This window comes from Ambystoma mexicanum, chromosome 7q (genome assembly GCF_040938575.1).
Source record: "Ambystoma mexicanum isolate Mex_15411 chromosome 7q, UKY_AmexF1_1, whole genome shotgun sequence".
NCBI lineage: Eukaryota > Metazoa > Chordata > Amphibia > Caudata > Ambystomatidae > Ambystoma > Ambystoma mexicanum.
The window spans coordinates 711002402-711027434 of record NC_090941.1 but is presented as its reverse complement, the minus strand read 5'-3'; the positions used below and the strand labels follow the sequence as shown (position 1 = coordinate 711027434).

Sequence of the window (25033 nt, the reverse complement as noted above, 5' to 3'; positions counted from 1 at the left end):
GAGGAGGAGGTAGAGCAAAGTGATTAGGGGGATGAAAGTGGGGACATTTCCTGGCGAGGATGGTTTCACTGTGTATTTTTATAAGCGGTTTCGCTCCACCTTGGCTCCGCACTTAGTGAGGGTGTTTAATGCGATACTAGAGGGGGGAATCCTGCCAGAAACCATGATGGGGGCTATAATAGTGGTGTTACCTAAGGAGGGAAAAGACCCGACGGAATGCTCCTCCTACCGACCAATATCGCTCCTAAATATAGATGTAGAGAGAGACTACATCAAGTGTTGTTAATAAATAAGTGGATTCCCAGGGTATTCCTTCTATACGGCTGAGAAAATCTTTGGTGTCTCTAAGGTAAGATGGCAAAGTAGTATATTTATTTATTTATGTAGCGTATACACCCCAAACTGTTATCTCACCACCCAGTAACCACTCGGACATATAAAGTTTAACAGTAAAAACATAGAGAAACCACATGATTGAAGAATTATTTTCAACTTTCAATCGTAAGAATGTACAGAAGTAAAATAGAACTTATATAGGAGCCAAGAGTAAACCTAAATAAAAGATGAATAGTGATTAATGAAAAACCTAGAACAATTTTCATTTGGGAGTACAAGGACTGTAGTGTTTTGGTTTTCCGAAGAAAGTCTGGTAGATTACTCCTCCGACAGTCTTTCGAGATGCATTCGGGAATATAGATACTTCTTAAATATTTCAAGTCTTCCTTTAAGATGGTGGATGCAACAACTTTTCCTCTCAGCCATACAGGAATCTTGTTCTGAAGATCCTTCCAAGGTAATAACAATGGTGCCCTTATTTGGTGCAAGATTAGCCATTTCCCTAGTGGCGTTTAAGAATCTTGTTACACCGACCCAACACATTGTCCAAGTTACAGAGTGAGACTATATCCTTCTATTGTCAGCCTATTTGATGTTACACACTGGACTAGGGTGGAAAACACTGAATGTAGCCTCATTTTGAAGAGCTATGGATTTTAAGTCACTAATAACTTTGTTTGAAATATGAGCTATGGTAGCTTATATGTTTGCAAGAATGCTAGTTACTGTAGTCTGGGACTGACCAATGAGGTTTGGGATCTGACTTTTGAATAAAACCTTTTGATTTGGGTTGCCCTTAATAATATCTCATTTACACACCTTTATTTAATTCCCCAGTTTTAAGTTTCTGCTATTCTACTAATATCAGCAAGGCTCTGTAGGAGGGAGAGTGTTTCTCTGAAGTTAGGGTAGCAGGTCCCACAAGATGCATTTCAGGCATGATAGCTGTTAAGATGGATTTCTGAACTCTGATCTGGTGGGCAGAGGCTCAGAAGGCCAGCCTAGTTTCTTGGAACAGGGTAACCATCTGGACAAGCCAGACCAATCAAGGTAGCATTGTAGGTAGTCAAGAATAGGTCTCAGGAAGGCTGAGGGTGATGGAAGGCCCACAATGAGCTCACACAGTAAACAACACCACAAATTACACTGTCAGGTGTATACATCAAAAATACATATACATTTATTAATGGCCTTTTAAGTAAAACACAAGATGAAACCACAGTAATTACTAACAAATCTAACACAACCTTATACTAGTGAAATTTATGCATCAACTATTATCCTAAAGCAATATTAAGCAAGTATGGAGCCACTACCTGTAACAGAAGAGGTTCAGACAGTGCAAATATACTTTAGGCGGTTCTTCAGGAATCACAACCCCAACTAATAGACGGTGTAATCCCTACAAAGCGTGGAGCCTTGTGCTGAAAAGTATATTTAGCGTGGCAGCACTCGGTCATGCGTTAAAGTACAAAAGGGGTCTCTTCAAGGAGCTATAGTGTCTCAGAAAAGGAGTGAGGCAATGAAGAATAGAGTTCCACTATTTGAGGAGGGTCTCTATAAGAGGGCAGAGCGATTTCCAGGAATCAGAAATAGGATGGTAGCTCAGGCTACCCTAACAAAGGTGAGTGGCCCTTGGGGACACTCGTGCGTAAAAGTCTATGGATGCACCTGGGGCCACCGTTAAGTGTTGCAAGTACTCACCGACCCTTGACGCAGTCCAGACCAAATTTCGGCAGTCTAGTCCAGTTCGCTCGCCAGTTGGAGTCCAGCAGTTGAGCATCTCTCCAGGTTTCAGGAGCTGAGTTCCGGGACCTCAGTCTGTGGCAGGACAGTGGCCTTTTCTCCGCTTCTGGGGAAGGAATCGGGCCAGTTCCACTGCAGGTCATCTTGGGGCACAGGCGGGCACAGCAGCAATGCACCCACGAAGCTCGTCACCAGAGCAGGGCAACATGGGTACCGTGTAGGCTCGTGTTCGGGCACACTCTCCTAATTTCAGACCTAGGAATGCTAGGTGTACGAAAGTCGACGGGAGAGTGCCTTCTACTAAGAGCTTACGGTTACTTAAATCTCAAGCCAAAACTCGAGACGGCAGCGATTCCAAAGCAAAGGTCCTGTATAAGCTGGTCAGTTCACTGGATGGTCCAGGAACACTTTCGAAGGGGCTCGTTTGCAGGTTAAGCAGGAGGTGCCGAGAGTAGTTGGTCCCACTATACCAAAGGGTCGAAGCGCCCTTGCAGGCCTTCTATGGTCAGTTAGAAACAGGGGCTCTGACGGGACAACAGTGGGGTCAGGGTGTCAAACCTTCCAGCAGGTCTACAGGTGTTACACAGATTAGTTTCTTCGGTTCAGGATACTTGGCTCCTTTACTAAGTTCGGTGAGAACTCAGAAGATCAACCTGGAATGGGTTTAGAGGGCCTTCTCTTATCCAAAGTTTGCTTCGTGCCAAAACGAAGGGCAACCAATGGAAGATCTGCTCACATTCAACCATCCCAGACGTGGACCAATCACGGACCACAGTGGTCCCAGTCATCCCAGCACACCAGAAATCCTGGCACCCAGGATGTGTAATGGAACTAGAGAGGTCCAACCCACATCCTGGGCGCATACACACAAGGCATGCAGAAGCCCACGAAAGCCTCTGGCTTCGCGGGGGCTGGCATGACCAAATAAGGAATTTCCCCGGTCGGCTCGACCTGGGGAAGGCTAAGGGGCAAAATGGCCAAAAGGACAGAACAAAAGACTTCGTGGCATGGCCATTTTAGGCACTGGCCACTGTCCTGGGCCAAACGCAGTAAACAAGGATGGACCATTGAAAAGAGTCAAAAATGCTTTAAAAGTAACTACTGCCACCAGCTCTGTCTTGGGGTCTTGGGCACACTTGTACATTCACCAAAAATCCTTTGAGGGTGTCTAGGCCCTTAAAAATAAAAAAAGAGACCCAAGCGCACTACTGGAAGGTACATTGTGCACTGATAAAAGGTTACCAAGAAATGATAACCAAGGGAAGGACTAAGGGAAACAAAGTCTCCCAGTACTGACAGTCTGAAGGGCATGTCAGTTTCCCCTTAAAAAGAAGAGCAAAAGCCCAGCAGAGTAAAGCAGAAGGCTGGGCTCCAGTAAAAGCCAGGCTAGGATGGTCAGACAAAAGCAAAACGTTGGGGGGTTCACAACTGGAGGGAAAATTACACATAAATAGAAATCTTTCCTAACAATGGCGTCGGCCAAGGACTTGACCTTTGTTTGGTTGTCAAATGATGTAATCAGATGAGTTCTATAGTCTGCTTTGTGGTTCTTAAAATGAGTCTGGTTCCCAAGATATACTCATGCAAACTAACCTTGGCTGGTAGGGAGTAAGCTTTACTGGTGCAGTACCCCAGCTTCGGGACTTCCTTCTTTCTTCTACCTCTCACTGGCACTTGTACTACAAGGGTTGAATCCTTAACTCACTTCTGTCAAAGATCGAGGGTAAGAGGTCTGGTAGCTCAGACTGTGTGGGGATATGGAAGAAGTTATTACCCACCACTGGAGCACTAATACCTTCAGTTAATCCAGTTCATCTCTTTAATGCTGGCTCCATTTTATGGAGTGTCCTATTTTGGGCACTAGATTCTTCTTGCATAGATGGATAATTAGTTGCAACCTCCACAAAATGATTTGTCTTAACATCTGCCATAGATTCCATCTTTGGGGTGAGGGGCGGAGGGGGCGTCTGTTTCTGCTTATTAATTCATCTATATTTGCTAGCGATGTACCCAGCCATTTAGAGGTCCGGCTTTGGTCGGACACCTCTTTCTTCTTTGGGGCGTCTATAGATTTCATAAGGTGTTGGGTGATAGTTTTAGCAGCCGAGGAGATGGGGAAGGGCCATCAGCCTCAAGAGGCATGCCTGGTAATAGGCATGATTCCGATAATAGGAAGCGGAAGTGTGAATGTAAAAGGCTTTCCTATTTTAACCGGAATGGCAGCAACTAGGAGTAAAGTTGAACATAAAAATTATTCCTACCCAGCAACACCAAGACAGCAATACTTGTAATCAGAATATGATGTTGGCTATTTGATTTTTTGAGATGATTGACCTCCATTAAAGGAAAAGATCAGTGAGCTTGCCAAAGTGCTGTTTATTTGAACAATACACTAATAGAGTTGGGGAGTCGAACTCACTCTACAAATCACTCAACATGCATACAAGCACACTGAGCCTCGCTGGGTGACAATGTTGCTACGTAGGAAAGGTAAAGATAAGAACAAGCTACAAGCCACAGTCCTTTAACAAGGACTGAGCTCCTGCACCCGCCCCACATTCTCGATGGCAGAGATCACTACCTCAAGGCCCAAAACCTGTATGCAGAGTCAACATGGCTAGCAATAGCTCCCGCGCTCGCAGAGCAGGACAAGCCCCACCAACCTGGAGGTGTCGGCGTGAGCGTAGGAGCTAAATGTGAAAAGTAGGAAAGTTCAAGTCACACATTACACAACACTTCACATGTAGTTGTCCTGGCAGCCTTGCAAATGTCTGCCTTGGGTTGATTAAGCTATGTATAAAGTAGCACTGTCCTCTTGGACAATTCCCTGGAGAAAAATGTTTGCATTTGAGCTAATTTGCATACCCACATTGCCTTGCTGTTGTGGCTCAGAACTGGATGTGAACTTCCAGCGATGGCTACTAGGTGGCGTTGTGGAATGTGCGACCTGGCTCAAATGGACTTTTCCTACTTTCACATTTCAGGTGAAACCCACCATAACTTTCAAGTAGATTGTGTCCTCCAACGTATTCCTCATCTTAGATGTATTCCATCCAGCTTTGCTGCTCTTCGGAAATTTTTTCGGCAGAGGGCGCCGTGCGTCGATGTCATCGAGTTGATGGTCCCTCGAAGGCCTCCGTCGAGGGTGACGCCATCGCGTGTATGAGTAACACGCGCGGCGCCATTGGCCTCAGTTTCGTTTTTCTGCAGTACGTTGCTTTGGACATTCGGCACGCCTCGAGTTCTGTCAGGAAATATAATATTACGAGAAGTAATTATGTCCTCGTCATCGACGCCGACCACGACCCCGAGATCTGATTTTAAGAAATGCAAGTCGTGCGGCTCAAAAATGTTGATCACGGACCCGCACCGCAAGTGTTTGTGGTGTCTCGGGGAAGGCCACGACATGGAGGCCTGTTCGAAGTGTCAGGCAATGATGGGAAAGGCCTTGCAAGACAGGAGAGGAAAGTTACAGGTAGGTCGGAAGGATCGGAAAGCCTCTAGCGTCGAGTCGAGACCACATGGGAAAAAATCTCCTCGACGCGAAAAGCATAGATCCAGATCTCGAACTGATTCTCATTGCTCGTCGTCTTCGTCGAAAAAGTCGAAGAAACAACGCCATAGATCTCCCTCCACCTCGTCATCAGACGAGTCTCCGAAAATGAAATGCCCCACAAAACATTCGTCTTCCGAAGAGTGTGAAGCATTTAGGGTCAAAATGATGGAGGTGTTTGAGAAAGCGAAGCCTCGGTCCGCGCCTTCTTCGGAAGCCGACCGGGAGCGTCATCGCGCCGACACTCGCGTGCCCTCAAGCCCGGTTGAGCGTAAAAGGAAGGATAGGGAACCTTCCAGGACGCCGAGCGAAAAACGCTCGAGTCGAGTTGACCGCTCGAGGTCACTGACGCCGTCCGAGACCTTTCACACCTCGAAGGAGAAACTGTCGAAGGCCACCTCGACCCCCTCGAAGCAGACCCTCTCGACGACCACAATGTCATTGACGCCGTCGATGCCTTTATCGACGTCGACGCCGAAACCCTTGGCGCCAAAGGCTCCAACCAAGCCAGGGCAGCCAGAAAAAGAGAAGGAAAAAGTAAAAAAAACATGTAATTCCTTCAGAGCCTGGTACTATACCTCTTCCTCCTCCTCTCCCAGAGAAGGATTTCAAGCCTCTCCCTAGAAAGGAGTTTTTCAAATCCTTGACCTCAATTTTTGAGGAACAGGAGAGATCCGAGGAGGAAAATGTACCTTTTGGATTGGAGTATGGCACCCCAAATGTCCCAGAATGCTTGATCTCAGAGGAAAGCAGAATGAGGGATTTGGTGGAGTCTTTGCACAATGCAAGTGGCATTGACACCTCTCCTGAGAATGATTTCGGTAGACCAGATCCAGGAGAGCATGCCAGTCCATCTTACCGTCAGTTAATGACCAAGGTGGTAGATTACTTGGGATGGGCTAGACCACCAGCCCAATTCGTCCAGGATGATTTAACAGACATATTGGACCATGGTCCCACTGAAGACCCAGTACTACCTTTTCATGTAGCCTTACAAAACAGGCCAAGAATTGGGAAACTCCGGATTCTATTCCTCCGGTAAATAAATCCCTTGCATCAAAATACCGCCCAGCCAGTAGCGACCCCGGCTATCTGTCAAAACATCCAACTCCCGAGAGTTTGGTCATACAGGCAGCCACAGCTTCCAACAAACTTGTGTACCCGTCTATCCCTCCAGACATGGACGATAAGTGTGTGGATGGTTGGGCACGGAAGGTATTTTCAGCCGGGAGCATGGCATTAAAATCTGCCAACTCCACATGTGCTTTGGCAAAATTTTCGTACACTCTATGGGAGTGCATTGCAATGGCGGCGGAGCACATACCAGAAGGGAAAGAAAGGGAAGGTTTCCTAGCCATCGTTAGAGATGGAAAGGTGGCCATGCAGAAATCCCTTCAATCTGGATTGGACACTGCGGATAGTGTAAGCAGGTCCATGGGCACTAGCACCGTAATGCGCAGGTTTGCGTGGTTACGGATGTCGGGTTTTGCACCGGACGTACAGAGCCGCCTCCTGAACATGCCTTTTGACGGATCTAACCTTTTTGGCAACAAGGCTGACGAGAGCCTTGAGAGGTTGCAGACCTCAAAAGCAGCGGCAAAATCCTTAGGAGCTGCTATTAGGCAACCTCAGCCTTTTCGTGCGCAAGGGCAATCATGGAGGGGACGATCCTATCGTTATTACACCTCATACGGGAAGACGAGAGGAATGGCCAGTCAAAGGGGCCAAAGTAAGGCCACTCGTGGTGGACGAGGAAAACGTGCTAAGCCAGCTCCAGCTGCAGCCTCTTTGCCATCAGCAGCTGCAACATCCTCCACAAAACCACTTTGAGGACTTGCACCACAAAACATCTGTAGGAGGCAGGCTGTCGCAGCATCTGCAAGAATGGCGAGCCATTACTTCAGATGTTTGGGCTCTAGAAATAATAGCCCAAGGCTATTGCCTTCCTTTTCTAAAGCAACCTCAAAGCAATCCACCAGGGAGACACCCGTTGAAACTTTCAAACCCGCTCCTACAACAGGAAGTTCTAACCCTGCTGGAGAAAGGTGCTATAGAACCAGTACCTGCAGCGGAGAGGAACAAGGGTTGGTACGCCCCGTATTTTTTTATCCCCAAAAAGGACAGAGGACTGAGACCCATCTTGGACGTAAGAAACTTGAACAAGTTCCTCAGGAAGGACAAGTTCAAGATGGTTACCCTTTCTCAGATCCTTCAGGCCCTTCAACTCCAGGACTGGTTGGTGTCATTGGACCTCCAGGATGCTTATTTTCATGTGCCGATTCATCTCAAACACAGAAAATACCTGAGGTTCGTAGTTGGCGACTCACACTACCAGTTTAGAGTCCTACCATTCGGGTTGACCTCCGCCCCGAGGGTCTTCACCAAGTTAATGGCAGTGGTGGCAGCGCATCTCAAGAGAGAGGGGATTCATGTCTACCCCTACCTGGACGATTGTTTGATCAGAGCGCGCTCTGCCGAGCAAGCACTGGATCATCTGAAAGTCACCTGCCACTTCCTCCACAAACTGGGCTTCTCACTCAATTTCAAGAAGTCACAGATGACACCTTCCCAACAGCTTCAGTACATAGGAGCTGTATTAGACAAGTCCTTGGGAAAGAGCTCGCCTCCCAAGTCGAGGGCTCAAGACATTCTTCAGATGGTTTCCAAATTCCAAAATGCCCAAAATCTCCAGGCTTACGACTTTTTAAGGTTGCTCGGCCTCATGGCATCCTGCATTTTTCTGGTGCCAGAGGCACGCTTGAGGATGAGATCCCTTCAATGGGCCCTAAAGACTCATGGTCCCAGTTCTCGGGTCAAATGACAGATCTTCTTCAGATTCCGAACAAGGTCAGACAAGACCTTTTATGGTGGACCTGTACAGAGAACATTCTAAAAGGAGAACCCTTTTGGCAACCATGGCCGGAGATCACAGTAGTGACGGACGCCTCACTCCTGGGGCGGGGAGCTCATGCCAACGATTTGACAATCAGCGGTCGTTGGTCTCCATCGGAGTCCAAACTACATATCAACCTTTTAGAGCTGAGGGCAATCAGACTAGCGCTGAAGGCCTTCCTGCCATCTGTCAGGGGAAAGAATGTCCTGATAATGAAGGACAACACAGTGGCCATGCACTACCTAAACAAAAGAGGAGGCAATGCAGCTCTGGTATTGGGCGATTCAGGAGGGAATCTCTTTAACGGCAATTCATCTAGCCGGGGAAGAGAATATGACGGCAGATGCTCTGAGCAGGCAGAGCACGGTATCCCACGAATGGGAACTGGCTCAGGAAGTCGTTCAAGAGATCTTCGCCCTTTGGGGAACCCCTCAAGTAGACCTGTTTGCAACCGGAATCAACCGAAAATGCGAAAGGTATTGCTCAAGGGAATTTCCCCCGAGAGGAGCCCTAGAGGACGCGTTCGTGGTGGAGTGGAATTTCCCACTATTGTACGCGTTCCCTCCGATTCCCGTCATTCCTCAGGTCATCAGGAGGCTGAGAAGGTTTCGGAGCCGCATGATCCTAATTGCCCCGGATTGGGCCAGGAGAACGTGGTACCCGGACCTTCTAGACATGTCCATCTGTCCTCCAGTACGTCTTCCTCAGAGAGAGAACCTTCTTTCTCAAATGGAAGGTCAGGTTCTCCATCCAGAGGTCAAAACGCTCAACCTTCATGCTTGGTATCTGAAAGGCTGAGATACAGGGATTGGAACCTTCCAGATGACGTTATGGAGGTGTTACTTTCGGCAAGAAGGCCAGCAACAAAGTCTCTCTATTGTTGCCGTTGGAAAACGTTTTGAACTGGTGCAGAGAAAAGAATGTCGATCCTTTTCTATGTTCTATTCCGGAAGTATTATCTTTCCTTCTGACCCTAGCACATAAAGGTCTGAATATCGGAACAATAAAAGGTTACCTTGCGGCGCTTTCCATCTTCAAGCGCTCATCGGAAGAATGCTCCTACTTCAAAATTCTTTGATAACACAATTCATAAAAGGTCTCGCTAATGTGTTTCCTCCTCACCCTTTTCAAGTACCGATTTGGGATCTAAATTTGGTATTAAAATTGTTAATGTGTGCCCCTTTTGAGCCTATGCACACGTGTCTATTAAGATTATTAACATGGAAAACAGCCTTTTTAGTTGCTCTAACATCAGCAAGAAGAGTGAGCGAATTGCAGGCACTATCTTCTGGGCCACCCTATACTGTGTTCCATAAGAACAGAGTTGTGTTTAGGGTTAAACCATCATTTTTACCGACTGTAATATCTGATTTTCATTTAAATCAGAAAATTGTTTTACCTTCATTCTATCCTCCACCTCATCCTTCTAAGGAGGAAGAAAGACTACACAGACTGGACCCTAAAAGAGCTTTAAGCTTTTACATCTCTAGGGTTTCTAGACTTAGAGTGGACAACCAGTTGTTTATAGGCTATACTGGAAGAAAACTGGGTCAGTCAGTAACAAAACAAACTATTTCACGCTGGATCGTGCTTTGCATTTCAGAATGCTACAGACTAGCACAAAAAGACCCACCAGAAGGGTTAAGAGCTCATTCCACCAGAGGCATAGCCTCTTCCACGGCCCTTCAAAGAGGTGTCCCTATAAGGTCCATTTGCGAAGCAGCAACTTGGTATTCGCTTCACACCTTCTCAAAATTCTATAACCTGGATGCTTCCCAGTCTAGGGAGTTAACTTTTGGAAAAGCAGTGCTTTATTCTGTCATCTAAAGGCATTAAAAAATAATCTGACCCCTCCTCCAGAGGAACTATGCAAAATACTGCTTTGGGAGCCTATCTAAGATGAGAAATACGTTGGAGGACACAATCCACTCGAAGAACAAGTTACTTCTTACCTGGTAACGTTCTTTCGATTGGATGTTCCTCCAACGTATTCCTCATCGCCCTCCCAACCTACCCCTCTGTAGATTATTTCCGGGTTATTGTCATCTCAGATCTCGCAAGGCTGATACCTGTCTGCCGGCACAATCTACAAAAACAGTACAAGATCACAGATACAAAAGAGGGGAAAAACAGAACTGAGGCCAACGGGCGCCGCGCATGCTACTTATACACCCAATGACGTCACCCTCGACGGAGGCCTTCGAGGGACCATCGACTCGACGACATCGATGCACGGCGCCCTCTGCCAAAAAAAATTCCGAAGAGCAGCAAAGCTGGATGGAATACATCCAAGATGAGGAATACTTTGGAGGAACATCCAATCGAAAGAACGTTACCAGGTTAGAAGGAAGTAACTTGTTCTTCTTGGCATATATATATATATATATATATATATATATATATATATATTGCATGTAGTTATGGTTAAGTTGCTGTTTCCATAGGAAGAGCACTATATGGGCGTCTTATAACTCCGCTCCCCCTGGACGAATCCTCACCAAACTTTGGGAAAAATGTATATGGGCCACTCTGAATTTTTTTGTAAAGTTTGGTGAGAATTCATCCAGGGGGAGCGGAGTTATAGGGGGTCCCAAACATCTTTTTTTCCCATAGACTGAATGGGGGAAAACTTTGCACATGGCTACAGGTGAAACCGCTGGACGGATTTTGACGAAATCTGCGGCAGGTACAGGGGCTTGATCCAGAAAGCGTGCTTTTGTAAATTTTGTGACCATACATGCAGTACGTTTATTTATAATTATGAAAAAGTAGGTCTGAAATAATTAGTGATATCTATGTTCGCTCCGCGGTCACACTTCCCTGTTCGGTCGACGAACAAGAAACCGATTGGGTAAGGGGCTGCTGTCATGACCGCGTACACGCAAAGTCTCTGCCCATTGGCTGCTGCGAGACGTGTTCTGCGTCAGATGGTTTGGATGCGCCCGACATCTTGGATCCGCGGAAAGCGGAGCAACAATCAGCGTACACATGCTTTTTTCATTACCCTATTTTGCTGTGTCACAGAGCATTGGGAAAGGTTCACACAGTAAGAAATGGGTGATCTATGCATTTGTTCTTCGGCCGTCATGATGTACTTTCTATGGACACCTTGTACGTACAGTAAATGTGGGGGGTAATAACGATAGCACTTCAGTCCATGTAGTGGGCAGGACATTTGTAACACTTCAGTCCATGTAGTGGACAGGAAATTTGTAACTCTTGAAAGCACACGGGTATAGGTAGGCAACATCGAAATTGACAACATGCCATGAACGCATTATTTTTCCCAATGGCTATTATTATATTCATTAGTGCGCCGCCTTGGGTGGCACATGCTCCGGTGGTAGTGGCCAGGGGCTACAGTCTTAACATAGGGGTGATTAATGCACGTGTTCTGGGGGTTGCTCATCATGATGTAATGTTTATGGACATCTTGTACGCACAGTACACTTATACCTACTTAATGACGTATGTTCTATGGCCTCCTTGTACGCACAGAAAAGGAGGGGTCCAATAAGGCCGGCCAGTATTTGAGCCCGTGCACTGCATGGGGGAGTTGTTACATTTGTAAGGACATGTGTGGTGTTAGGGAACATTGAAATTGCCTACATGCTGTGAATACATTACTGTTTCCAATGCCTATTATTATATTCATTAGTACGCTGCCATGGTTGGCACATGCTACGGTGGTTGTGGCCAGGCCTTACTTCCAAGACTGTAGGCCCTGGCCACAACCACCGCCGCATGTGGCACCCATGCATACACCCCTTGTGTTGCATTTTCATTGGCAAGTTGTGGGGAGTGCGTGCAGTGTTGGGTGCATGGCCGAAGGATTTTCTAATCCTTGGGTCTGGGGAAAAAAATCCTTGTCGGATTAAACAAAACCTTAATTTCTTATGCAACTAAGTACTTCATTTTTTCCTATCAGTGTTTTCTTCATTTTTCTGATCAATGTTATGTTTGTTGCCTTCCTGCCCATTTTTAACAACAGTTAGATACCTGTAGGCGTATTCTAACTGTGCATTTCTTCCTACAAGGCCATGCACCCAAGAACAAAGAGGTGGTTGTGGGGAGATTCTGCACTCTTAGGTGCAGGGCCAAAGGCCATGCACCCAATGGTACACTTATACCTACTTTATGACGTATGTCCTGTGGCCTCCTTGTACGCACAGAAAATTAGGGGTCCAATAAGGCCAGTATTTCAGCCCGTGCAGTGCACGGGGGAGTTGTTAGATTTGTAAGGACACGTGTGGTGTTAGGGAACATTGAAATTGACAACATGCCATGAATGCATTATTTTTTCTAATGGTTATCATTATATTCATTAGTACGCCTCCATGGGGGGGCACATGCTACGGTGGCTGTGGCCAGGGCCTAGAATCTTGGATGCATGGCCGTCGGCCAAAAGCCAAAGGCCTTACTTAAAAGAATGTAGGCCCTGGCCACAACTACCGCCACATGTGCCACCCATGAACACACCCGTGGTGTTGCGTTTTGATTGGCAAGTTGTGGGGAGTGCGTGCAGTCTTGGGTGAATGGTCGAAGGCCATGCAACCAAAAACAAAGTGGTAAGTGCTAGACTTGGAAGACACTGCACACGAATCCCATGTAAAATCTACAGACATACACCTAGGAGGGAAGCCTCTGGGCAGAGGTACTGAAGGATAACACACCTATAGAATAACCCCCACTACCACACATCACCGAGGTGGTTGTGGGGAGACCCTGCAGTCTTGGGTGCATGGCTAAAGCCCATGCATGCAAGACTGAAGTCATAAGCAGTGCAGTTAAAAGTTAATATTGTTGTGGTGGATTGTGGTTGTTGTGTTGATGCCCTAGTTTCTTCACTTCATGGCTGCAGACGATGGTCCGAAAAGTAAATGTATAAGCAGCTAATTTACAAGGACCATGTTTTACATATGCAGCGATGGTTGTGGATAGGAACTGTACTCCTTGAAACTTGGTTGTAAGGCGTAGGTGTAGGTTACTCACCGCAGATGAAAGGCCAGCCTACAGGCACTGCAGCATATTACTACCATAGATTAGACGAGTAGATTCTCATGTGTAGAAAATGCCTGCCAATATACTTACTCCTTACTTTGTTCAGAATCCATAAACTTTTTTTTAATTGGTTTTCAGCGGAAGTATCACTTTTTCCATTTCTGTGATGAAAGAAAAAGGTGTGTTAATGTTTGCAGTTTTTCCACATTTATCACATTGCATAATAGACAGTTACCTTTTTTTTTAGACCCTCATATTTAGTTTACAAACCAGTGTACTGTGCATTGCGCTCAGTTTTTGTGTTTGCTTTTCTAATCCTTGGGTCTGGGGAAAAAAATCCTTGTCAGATTAAAAAAAAACCTTAATTTCTTATGCAACTAAGTACTTCATTTTTTCCTTTCAGTGTTTTCTTCATTTTTCTGATCAATGTTATGTTTGTTGCCTTCCTGCCCATTTTTAACAACAGTTAGATACCTGTAGGCGTATTCTAACTGTGCATTTGTTCCTACAGATTTTTGATGCTCATTAATTTGTGTCGTTCACATATCCTTTTTCCTTCATCTTTCCTATTAATGTTTTCTTTGTTGCCTTCCTGCCGATTTCTAACAACAGTTAGATACGTATAGGCGTATTCTGCCTGTGCATTTGTTTCCAACGATCTGTGATAATCATTTATTTGTGTCATTCTTCCATCCTGTTGGGTAGTTAGATACATGTGGGCGTATTCTGTTTGTAGTCTTTCACATACTTTGTTGACAATTTTGAAGTACACATTATTTTGTAAATTTTGTCTTCAAGAACATTAAATACACATTTGTTAGGTTAGCTGGCAACCTCTGCTTTAGAGTAATGGTGCTATCATTACATTCAAACCATCCATAATTCTTTTTAATGTATGCAGTGTAGTGACCTGCATTGGTTGTAGCTCCAAGGGTGCTAGGCTCAGAACAACGCCTCCACATGTATTATCAAACTCTGCATTGCTAAGGAAGGAATCACTCTTCAATAGTATGTTATAGAGATAAATCTCATTTTTTTATATTAGAGTTGTGTGCAAAAAGGCATAAATCCAACATTTAGAGAAATTAAGACATCAAAATGGTTTGCTAAAACAGAACGATCAGACAAAAAAATAGAAAGATATTTACAACACACAGTGCCAAAAAAAACATTTTTTGGGACAATCTCCAAATTGTGTGTGTGTGCAACAAACCCGACTCCTATTAGGGTTTGCCAAGAAATCCACATATTACAGTGTACATATTCAAGTCAACATTTGTGGAAAACACATAGAACAATGGTGGGTACACAAAATTATTTTTCTTGCGTAAACAGCACTAATGTGCTGTAATTTTGGGGGGAGTAGTGTGTCTACACCAGGTGTTTCAGCCGTTTCTAGGTGGGCTAGGTGTGCCTCATCTTTAACACGGCCTTCATCAGGACGGAGTTCTGTGTAGATTGACGTCTGTGCTGCAGGGGAAGGAGACTACAGTCGGGGGTTGTCTGAGCCAAAATTATTTAGTTTGAGTGAATCACGTGTGGTTGATGTAAAATCAAAAAACACATAGCTTACCTATGGGTTAATAGATTTCACAGGCGCTAAATTTGAGATCTGCTAGCCGCATGGGCTGGTCTCTGTATGATCCTGTTGCAAATGACAGAGAACGAGAGAAGCAAAGGGAGGTTGAAGTTAAACATGTCCCCGTTTAAAAAGGCATAAAAAAAGTTTTTTATTATATGCAGGGAAAAAAGTCTTACCTCTCACTGGAGGTCGAGAAATGCTGATCCAGGGTGGTATCAGTGGGAAAACAGACCCGGCTTGCACAGCTAAAGAATATATATGGCTCAAGGTGAGTGTGGTTACCTAGTAACAACTGTCTCATCTATATAGCAGTAAGTGCAGGGTTTATTTTAAAGTACCTGTGAGGGTTGCAGCATGGGCAGCCTGTCTGCAAAAAAGTACGAGCTAGAGCTCCTCAGGCTGCTGAGTCACAGATGAGACTGCAGGGGCCTGACTGCAAAGCGTTGGTGACGCTGTTGCTAGGTCCCTGTAAGTATTTATATGTCGGCCATCTTGGAATGGCCCTAGGATCGAGTGAGAAACAAAATGATGGATTCTGCTCCATCCAGGGGCACAAAAAAAGCTCAATCAATTATGGGTATGATTAGTGTCAACGCGTGTCTAGAAAGTTAACTTAGACAATATTGTTGACAAACGGTTGTCATGGCAACCGTAAACATTGCGGAGTGGCATCGGTTTTTTATACTCTGAAACAACATAGCTAATGGCCCCATGAGGTTGTGATTACCGAAAATACTTCATTTCAATATGTTGTGGCATGGATCACAAAATGTTTATGTGTCTCAGGAATCTCATTAGAGAAAAACCGTAATTAAGTAAGTGGACAGTTTGTATTGTATTACTAACAGCCTGAGAGGGTGAGAATTAGGGCGTGTCGCCTGGAAACTTAATACATAGTTTCATAATGACAGACAAACATTTGGAATTAACAAAGAAAGTATAGTTTTTCATGTAGGTGATTTCATACATTGATCAAAAAAACACACACTGCCATAATGTCTACTGACTTCTGCATTTATTTCATGAAATGAAAAATGATCATAGTGTTAAGATGTTCATAGCTCATACTCAATTGTTGGGCACATGTCATTACAAGAAAAACTTCCATTCAACTGACACATTTAGACCAGCCTGAACGGAGTTAAGTCTGTGGACCCACCGTTGTTCTAATTGGGTCAGCGTTTTGTTCAGATCCCCCCACGCTTTGCTGGTTTCACTTTTGGGAGGACAAACCATCTTAGATCGGTATCACTATGGTTCTTACTGATAAAATGTTCTACTAGGGGCTTGTCTGCTACCTTGTTCCTGATACAGGAACGATGTTCAGAGATGCGCATTTTGATGGCACGTGTGGTTTTTCCTATGTAGAGGAGTTTGCAAGGGCATTGTACTACATATATGACACCCTTCGTGTTGCAGTTTGTAAAATCTTTCATTTTCCATTTAACTTGTGCATGTTCGAAAGATTTCTTTTGTAGGGTCAAAGGGCATGCCACACATTGACCACATTTGTGATGTCCAACTATCGGAGGTAAATCCCATAGTGTGGTCTGTGTTTGTGGGGGTGGCTCTATGAAGGTGTGTACTAGAGCGTCTCTTAGATTTCTGTTTTTCTTGAAAGCAAAATTGCTAAACATTTTGTGATCCATGCCACAACATATTGAAATGAAGTATTTTCGGTAATCACAACCTCATGGGGCCATTAGCTATGTTGTTTCAGAGTATAAAAAACCAATGCCACTCCGCAATGTTTACGGTTGCCATGACAACGGTTTGTCAACAATATTGTCTAAATTAACTTTTTAGACACGCGTTGACACTAATCAACCCCATAATTGATTGAGCTTTTTTTGTGCCCCCCGGATGGAGCAGAATCCATCATTTTGTTTCTCACTCGATCCTAGGGTCATTCCAAGATGGCCGACATATAAATACTTACAGGGACCTAGCAACAGCGTCACCAACGCTTTGCAGTCAGGCCCCTGCAGTCTCATCTGTGACTCAGCAGCCTGAGGAGCTCCAGCTCGTACTTTTTTGCAGACAGGCTGCCCATGCTGCAACCCTCACAGGTACTTTAAAATAAACCCTGCACTTACTGCTATATATATGAGACAGTTTTTACTAGGTAACCACACTCACCCTGAGCCATATATATTCTTTAGCTGTGCAAGCCGGGTCTGTTTTTCCACTGATACCACCCTGGATCAGCATTTCTCGACCTCCAGTGAGAGGTAAGACTTTTTTCCCTGCATATAATAAAAAACTTTTTTTATGCCTTTTTAAACGGGGACATGTTTACCTTCAACCTCCATTTGCTTCTCTCGTTCTCTGTCATTTGCAACAGGATCATACAGAGACCAGCCCATGCGGCTAGCAGATCTCAAATTTAGCGCCTGTGAAATCTATTAACCCATAGGTAAGCTATGTGTTTTTTGATTTTACATCAACCACACGTGATTCACTCAAACTAAATAATTTTGGCTCAGACAACCCCCCTGACTGTAGTCTCCTTCCCCTGCAGCACAGACGTCAATCTACACAGAACTCCGTCCTGATGAAGGCCGTGTTAAAGATGAGGCACACCTAGCCCACCAAGAAACTGCTGAAACACCTGGTGTAGACGCACTACTCCCCCAAAAATTACAGCACATTAATGCTGTTTACGCAAGAAAAATAATTTTGTGTACCCACCATTGTTCTATGTGTTTTCCACAAATGTTGACTTGAATATGTACACTGTAATATGTGCATTTCTTGGCAAACCCTGATAGGAGTCGGGTTTGTTGCACACACACAATTTGGAGATTGTCCCAAAAAATGTTTTTTGGCACTGTGTGTTGTAAATATCTTTCTATTTTTTTGTCTGATCGTTCTGTTTTAGCAAACCATTTTGATGTCTAAATTTCTCTAAATGTTGGATTTATGCCTTTTTGCACACAACTCTAATATAAAAAAATGAGAAGCATTTTTCTCTATTGTTATCTCTATAACATACTATTGAAGAGTGATTCCTTCCTTAGCAATGCAGAGTTTGATAATACATGTGGAGGCGTTGTTCTGAGCCTAGCACCCTTGGACCTATTCATTTGTATCTTTTGTTTTCCTAGTTAACCCTCCTGGGTAGAATAGGTTCCACACCAGGAGCCCTATTTTTTGATTCTAGTCTGTACAGCCCGTGGCTGTGGGCATCGACCGACCCATAACAAGGTCAAAATCTAGCTATAGTAAAATAAATTTCCATTTGTCATCTATGGATAACGTCAACGTAGTCTCGTATACCGATGACTATTTTAAACAACTTCTAGGGACCACCTCCACACTACGGAACGAGGAGGGTTTGCTCACTAGAGGTTTGACTGAGGACCAATTAGAAATACTCAATCAAAAGAAAAAAAGAATAATTCGAACAGAGCTACATGGCAAGTTCATGCTCGAATACTTGATGGCCGGCATAATACCCGTAGGCCTCCAGGTACGGAACATCCCCAGGGTATTTACAGATAACCCTAAATTCACGAAAAACTTTAGTGGGGTTGGAAATAAATGCAGCCGCGATTGGTTGATTCTGGTTATAGACACAGCTAAAGAGGAATGTGAAAAACAAGGCGCTGAATTAATCGATTTGGAAAAAAAGTTTCTCGAAGACAAATCCATTCAGGATGCTAAGGAGAAGCTGGATAAATTGGAGTTGGAAATCACCAAGTTCAAAAATCTGACACTGGACAGGAAGGTGGACAAGTTCAAAAAAGACCTAGCGAACTATTCAGAAGAAAAAACCTATCCTTTTCTCAGACCTACATACTACACAGATTTACAAGCAAGCCAAAACTACAATCGGAGAAATAGATCAGTCAATTTCGCAGGGACCTCCTCCAGTGGTAGTGGAAGTACCTCAAGCCTACCGGGATCTACAGCGCAACAGCAACCACAACCTTTTTTTCCCAGGGGCGGACAAAGAGGAAGACCCAGGAGACGACCGACGCAACCAGGACAGCGAATGAGAACGCGCCAGTGGTACCAAAACCAAGGACAGAACCAGGGATACCAGTCTTCATCTTATCCACCCGCTTTATGACCCCACCAGAATTAAGGCTCCTCGCCAAGGGTTTATCCTTCGTCCCTGCCCAAAAGGCACGACCTTTTGAGATTGAATTAGAACTGCGGAAATTCGTCAGAAATGTACGTTTGAAACATTTTTTTGAAGTTTACTTACCTTCGTGCAGAGACACTGGACAACAACAACCACAGAATAAGTCAGACAACACCACAGGTTCAAAAGAACAATCCAAGTTCTATCCTCCACCTGGCTCGACTCCTATCGATATCATAGCTTTTGAGAAGATAGTCACCAAGACCATACTAGCTGGTTTTAAAAAAGACAACTTCTACAGCGATAACCTTGACAAAGAAGAAAGGATTTCTATGAGAAATTTGGAAACCGACAGATCAATCACAATCAAGCCCGCAGACAAAGGGGGCGGTATAGTCGTTTGGGATACCTCTGATTACAACATTGAGTGCCTACGACTACTGGGCGATCGAGAAGCTTACCTACCTTTGGAACACAACCCTACCAAGGTCCTCCAGACGAAATTGCAAGCCTCACTCAACACGCCATCACGCAAGGTTGGATATGTGAAGATGAGAAGATGTTCTTGAACAAAACCAACCCACGCATCCCAGCCTTCTATATCATCCCAAAGATGCATAAAAATTCAGAAAAACCGTCCGGTAGACCGATTGTATCGGCGTGCGAATCCCTCCTGGAACCTTTGTCCCTTTACACAGACTATTTTCTAAAACCTTTTGTAATCAAAATGCCCTCCTACCTAAAGGATACCACAAACACTATTAACTTCCTTGACGACATCATCCTCTCCACCGATTGCCTCCTTGTCACAATGGATGTCGAGGCTCTATATACATCGATACCACAACAAGAAGGTCGAGAAGCCATTCGTGACATCCTGAACACCAGAGAAGACTTAGATTCTACCCCCACAAATTTCATCCTTGAGTGCACTAGATTGGCAATGTCTGAAAATTTCTTCCTGTTTCAGAACCAAATCTACAAACAAACTAAAGGTGTGAGTATGGGCGCTACTTTCGCCCCGGACATTGCCAATCTATATATGGCCCGCTACGAAAAGAACCACGTCTTCACGCCAGACAACCCCTTCCTAGGACACATCTCATTATGGAAGAGATACATTGACGACGTGATTATTATATGGCAGGGGACACCTTTGGAACTACAACAGTTCCACAGTTGGATCAATTTAAGAAATACTCACATTAATTTTACCATGCATTGGGATCACCACCAAATAGATTTCTTGGATCTGCATATCTACAAGACCGGGGATCGACTAAAAACTGAGTTGTTTCGAAAACCCACGGACCGCAACACTTTGTTGCACTTCCAAAGTTATCATCCGATGGGATTAAAATACAATTTACCTTACGGACAATTTTTGCGTATACGAAGAAATTGTTCAGACCTGGCCAAATTCCATCAACATGCGTAAGGACTAACCCAACGACTTGCAGAGAGAGGCTATCCAAAAAAGGCCATCAACCAAGCCAAAAAGAGAGCCAAACATACACCTAGAGAAATCTGTTTGGAAACAAACCGAAAAAAGATTTGGGAAGACTGGTATGTGTCACCACTTTTGGACCCTTGAGCCTATTGATCCAGAAAACCATCAAGAAGAACTGGCATTTGGTGAAACACCCCGGCACCCTGCACAATGTGCCATGTTTTGCTTTCAAGAAAAACAGAAATCTAAGAGACGCTCTAGTACACACCTTCATAGAGCCACCCCCACAAACACAGAACACACTATGGGATTTACCTCCGATAGTTGGACATCACAAATGTGGTCAATGTGTGGCATGCCCTTTGACCCTACAAAAGAAATCTTTCAAACATGCACAAGTTAAATGGAAAATGAAAGATTTTACAAACTGCAACACGAAGGGTGTCATATATGTAATACAATGCCCTTGCAAACTCCTCTACATAGGAAAAACCACACGTGCCATCAAAATGCGCATCTCTGAACATCGTTCCTGTATCAGGAACAAGGTAGCAGACAAGCCCCTAGTAGAGCATTTTATCAGTAAGAACCATAGTGATACTGATCTAAGATGGTTTGTCCTCCAAAAAGTGAAACCAGCAAAGCATGGGGGAGATCTGAACAAAACGCTGACCCAATTAGAACAACGGTGGGTCCACAGACTTAACTCCGTTCAGGCTGGTCTAAATGTGTCAGTTGAATGGAAGTCTTTCTTGTAATGACATGTGCCCAACAATTGAGTATGAGCTATGAACATCTTAACACTATGATCATTTTTCATTTCATGAAATGCAGAAGTCAGTAGATATTATGGCAGTGTGTGTTTTTTTGATCAATGTATGAAATCACCTACATGAAAAACTATACTTTCTTTGTTAATTCCAAATGTTTGTCTGTCATTATGAAACTATGTATTAAGTTTCCAGGCGACACACCCTAATTCTCACCCTCTCGGGCTGTTAGTAATACAATACAAACTGTCCACTTACTTAATTACGGTTTTTCTCTGCTGAGATTCCTGAGAGACATAAACATTTTGTGATCCATGCCACAACATATTGAAATGAAGTATTTTCGGTAATCACAAACTCATGGGGCCATTAGCTATGTTGTTTCAGAGTATAAAAAACCAATGCCACTCCGCAATGTTTACGGTTGCCTTGACAACCGTTTGTCAACAATATTGTCTAAGTTAACTTTCTAGACACGCGTTGACTCTAATCATACCCATAATTGATTGAGCTTTTTTTGTGCCCCCCGGATGGAGCAGAATCCATCATTTTGTTTCTCACTCGATCCTAGGGCCATTCCAAGATGGCCGACATATAAATACTTACAGGGACCTAGCAACAGCGTCACCAACGCTTTGCAGTCAGGCCCCTGCAGTCTCATCTGTGACTCAGCAGCCTGAGGAGCTCCAGCTCGTACTTTTTTGCAGACAGGCTGCCCATGCTGCAACCCTCACAGGTACTTTAAAATAAACCCTGCACTTACTGCTATATAGATGAGACAGTTGTTACTAGGTAACCACACTCACCTTGAGCCATATATATTCTTTAGCTATGCAAGCCGGGTCTGTTTTCCCACTGATACCACCCTGGATCAGCATTTCTCGACCTCCAGTGAGAGGTAAGACTTTTTTCCCTGCATATAATAAAAAACTTTTTTTATGCCTTTTTAAACGGGGACATGTTTAACTTCAACCTCCCTTTGCTTCTCTCGTTCTCTGTCATTTGCAACAGGATCATACAGAGACCAGCCCATGCGGCTAGCAGATCTCAAATTTAGCGCCTGTGAAATCTATTAACCGATAGGTAAGCTATGTGTTTTTTGATTTTACATCAACCACACATGATTCACTCAAACTAGATAATTTTGGCTCAGACAACCCCCCTGACTGTAGTCTCCTTCCCCTGCAGCACAGACGTCAATCTACACAGAACTCCGTCCTGATGAAGGCCGTGTTAAAGATGAGGCACACCTAGCCCACCTAGAAACGGCTGAAACACCTGGTGTAGGCGCACTACTCCCCCCAAAATTACAGCACATTAATGCTGTTTACGCAAGAAAAATAATTTTGTGTACCCACCATTGTTCTATGTGTTTTCCACAAATGTTGACTTGAATATGTACACTGTAATATGTGAATTTCTTGGCAAACCCTAATAGGAGTCGGGTTTGTTGCACACACACAATTTGGAGATTGTCCCAAAAAATGTTTTTTTGGCACTGTGTGTTGTAAATATCTTTCTATTTTTTTGTCTGATCGTTCTGTTTTAGCAAACCATTTTGATGTCTTAATTTCTCTAAATGTTGGATTTATGCCTTTTTGCACACAACTCTAATATAAAAAAAATGAGATTTATCTCTATAACATACTATTGAAGAGTGATTCCTTCCTTAGCAATGCAGAGTTTGATAATACATGTGGAGGCGTTGTTCTGAGCCTAGCACCCTTGGACCTATTCATTTGTATCTTTTGTTTTCCTAGTTAACCCTCCTGGGTAGAATAGTTTCTACACCAGGAGCCCTATTTTTTGATTCTTGGTTGTAACTCCTGCATGGTAGATTATTCCTATTGTTGTAAAGGTTTTCTTTCCAAGTGACACTTGACTGTGTGTAAATGTAGTTAGTTTGCAGTTGTTTTTGGTGCCATCTGCATTATAACGTAGAAGCATAAGCATTATGTAGCCACTATGTGATTGTATCAGTAAGGTAGAGCGATTATCTGAATTGCAAATACTACATAATCTGCCATTGTTTGCATTTTGTACAAGTTGCTGAAATGGAATGCTCTCACAATTTGGTATGGAAATATACACAAATCGCTCATTTGGGATTTCTTCCTGTATCACTTTGTTAAAGAGAGTGCATGTATGTTTCTACATGTATGAAATTTGGAAGATTTGCTTTCGCTTTCCAATACTAATAGTATGTACATTAGAAATTCTTGTGGATCTTCTTGTGAGTTCATAGTGAATCTCACCATTCCAGCACAGTCGCCCAATTGTTGCCTTACTCCATGAACACTGTATGTGGTGTCAGGATTGCTTGTTGCATTTCTATGCAGCACTAACATTTGCAAACACTATTGGTCTGTGCTGTGCAGGTAAATATTGTTAACAATTGGTAGCAATTGAAATAGAATATTCATTGCTACATTTGCATAGCAACTTACCCCACTTTCATTTGTAAATTTAAATGGGCCAGCAAGTTCTGTATCTGAGTGCATTTTTTGGTTTTTCTGTTGCTTCTTTGCCATCGTGCCTGGTTTACATTCCCTAATAGGTTCTTCTATGTTTGCGGCAATTGATGAAACTTTAGCTTCTTTTCTTTTTGTTGCAGAATTTCCTGTTTCATTCTGTTGCATTTCTGTTTCATTTACTTTTCTTTTACCACGTTTCACTTTATCTGTAACAGTATTGTTTCAGATGAAGGGTGTACACTGAACGCAATCTATTGTATTCTAGAATGCAAGGAATATCAGCTTTGACTTTACTTGAATCAAAGTTTATTAGCAGTAGACCGTCAAGTGTACGTAAGCGTGATAATGCTACGTAGCTCATGCCTTCCTTAAACACTGTCTTTCCTATATCTATCAATGCTTTCTCTTGGGATTTATGAATGGTAACTGCATATGCAAGAGTTAGAGAAAATTGCTCTCTACGTACATACATGTCTTTGAAGAGAAAAAATCGAGCCATTTAGCGCCCTATACTTTTCACTTCTGAAACTTTATCAAAGCGAATATTTACAAACTGAATGCTGCTATCACGTGGGTATGATTGAAAGCCAACAACTGTGCCCAGTGCTCCATTTACTAGCCCTTGCTCTACGTCAAGGTTACGTTTAAGCATTACTCTACAATTTAATGATAATTTCAATACTTTTTCCAACCCAGCTGTGTTGGAGATTGAATTTTCTAAACTATTTAGTCTTGTTGTGGCTTGCTCACACATGGGTACTGTCAAACCATGTACGTCTAATTTGTCTGTGGGGCTAATTTCTATTATTGCTTGCATTTCTTTCTTTAACATTGTTTCATTAAATTTGAAACAGCTTGCAAGAGTTGGCATTAAGGCCATACAATTGACATTTGTGTGCGCTATTTGTTCCATAACATCAGTTGCACATGCATTATCGCCATAAAGTGCATGCATGTATATGCTGCTTTTTCAATACAGCTTGTGCTTCTTGCGATAATACACCAACTCTAATACTTTTTAAGATGTTGGCATAAGTGAGATGTGCAGATTGCCGCATGTTCTCAGTTAATTCTCTGTATTGGAAATGTTGCCAAAGGTTAACATTACCTATGCTACCAACAGTTTTCCGGCAGAGTT

At 43.7% G+C, this 25033-nt stretch overlaps 1 protein-coding gene across 4 annotated transcripts in view; it reads left to right on the top strand.

Moving 5' to 3' along the window:
- Nucleotides 1-25033, top strand: part of IFT88 (intraflagellar transport 88) — a 2010164-nt gene that overhangs the window by 1599003 nt on the left and 386128 nt on the right. The window lies entirely within an intron of this gene.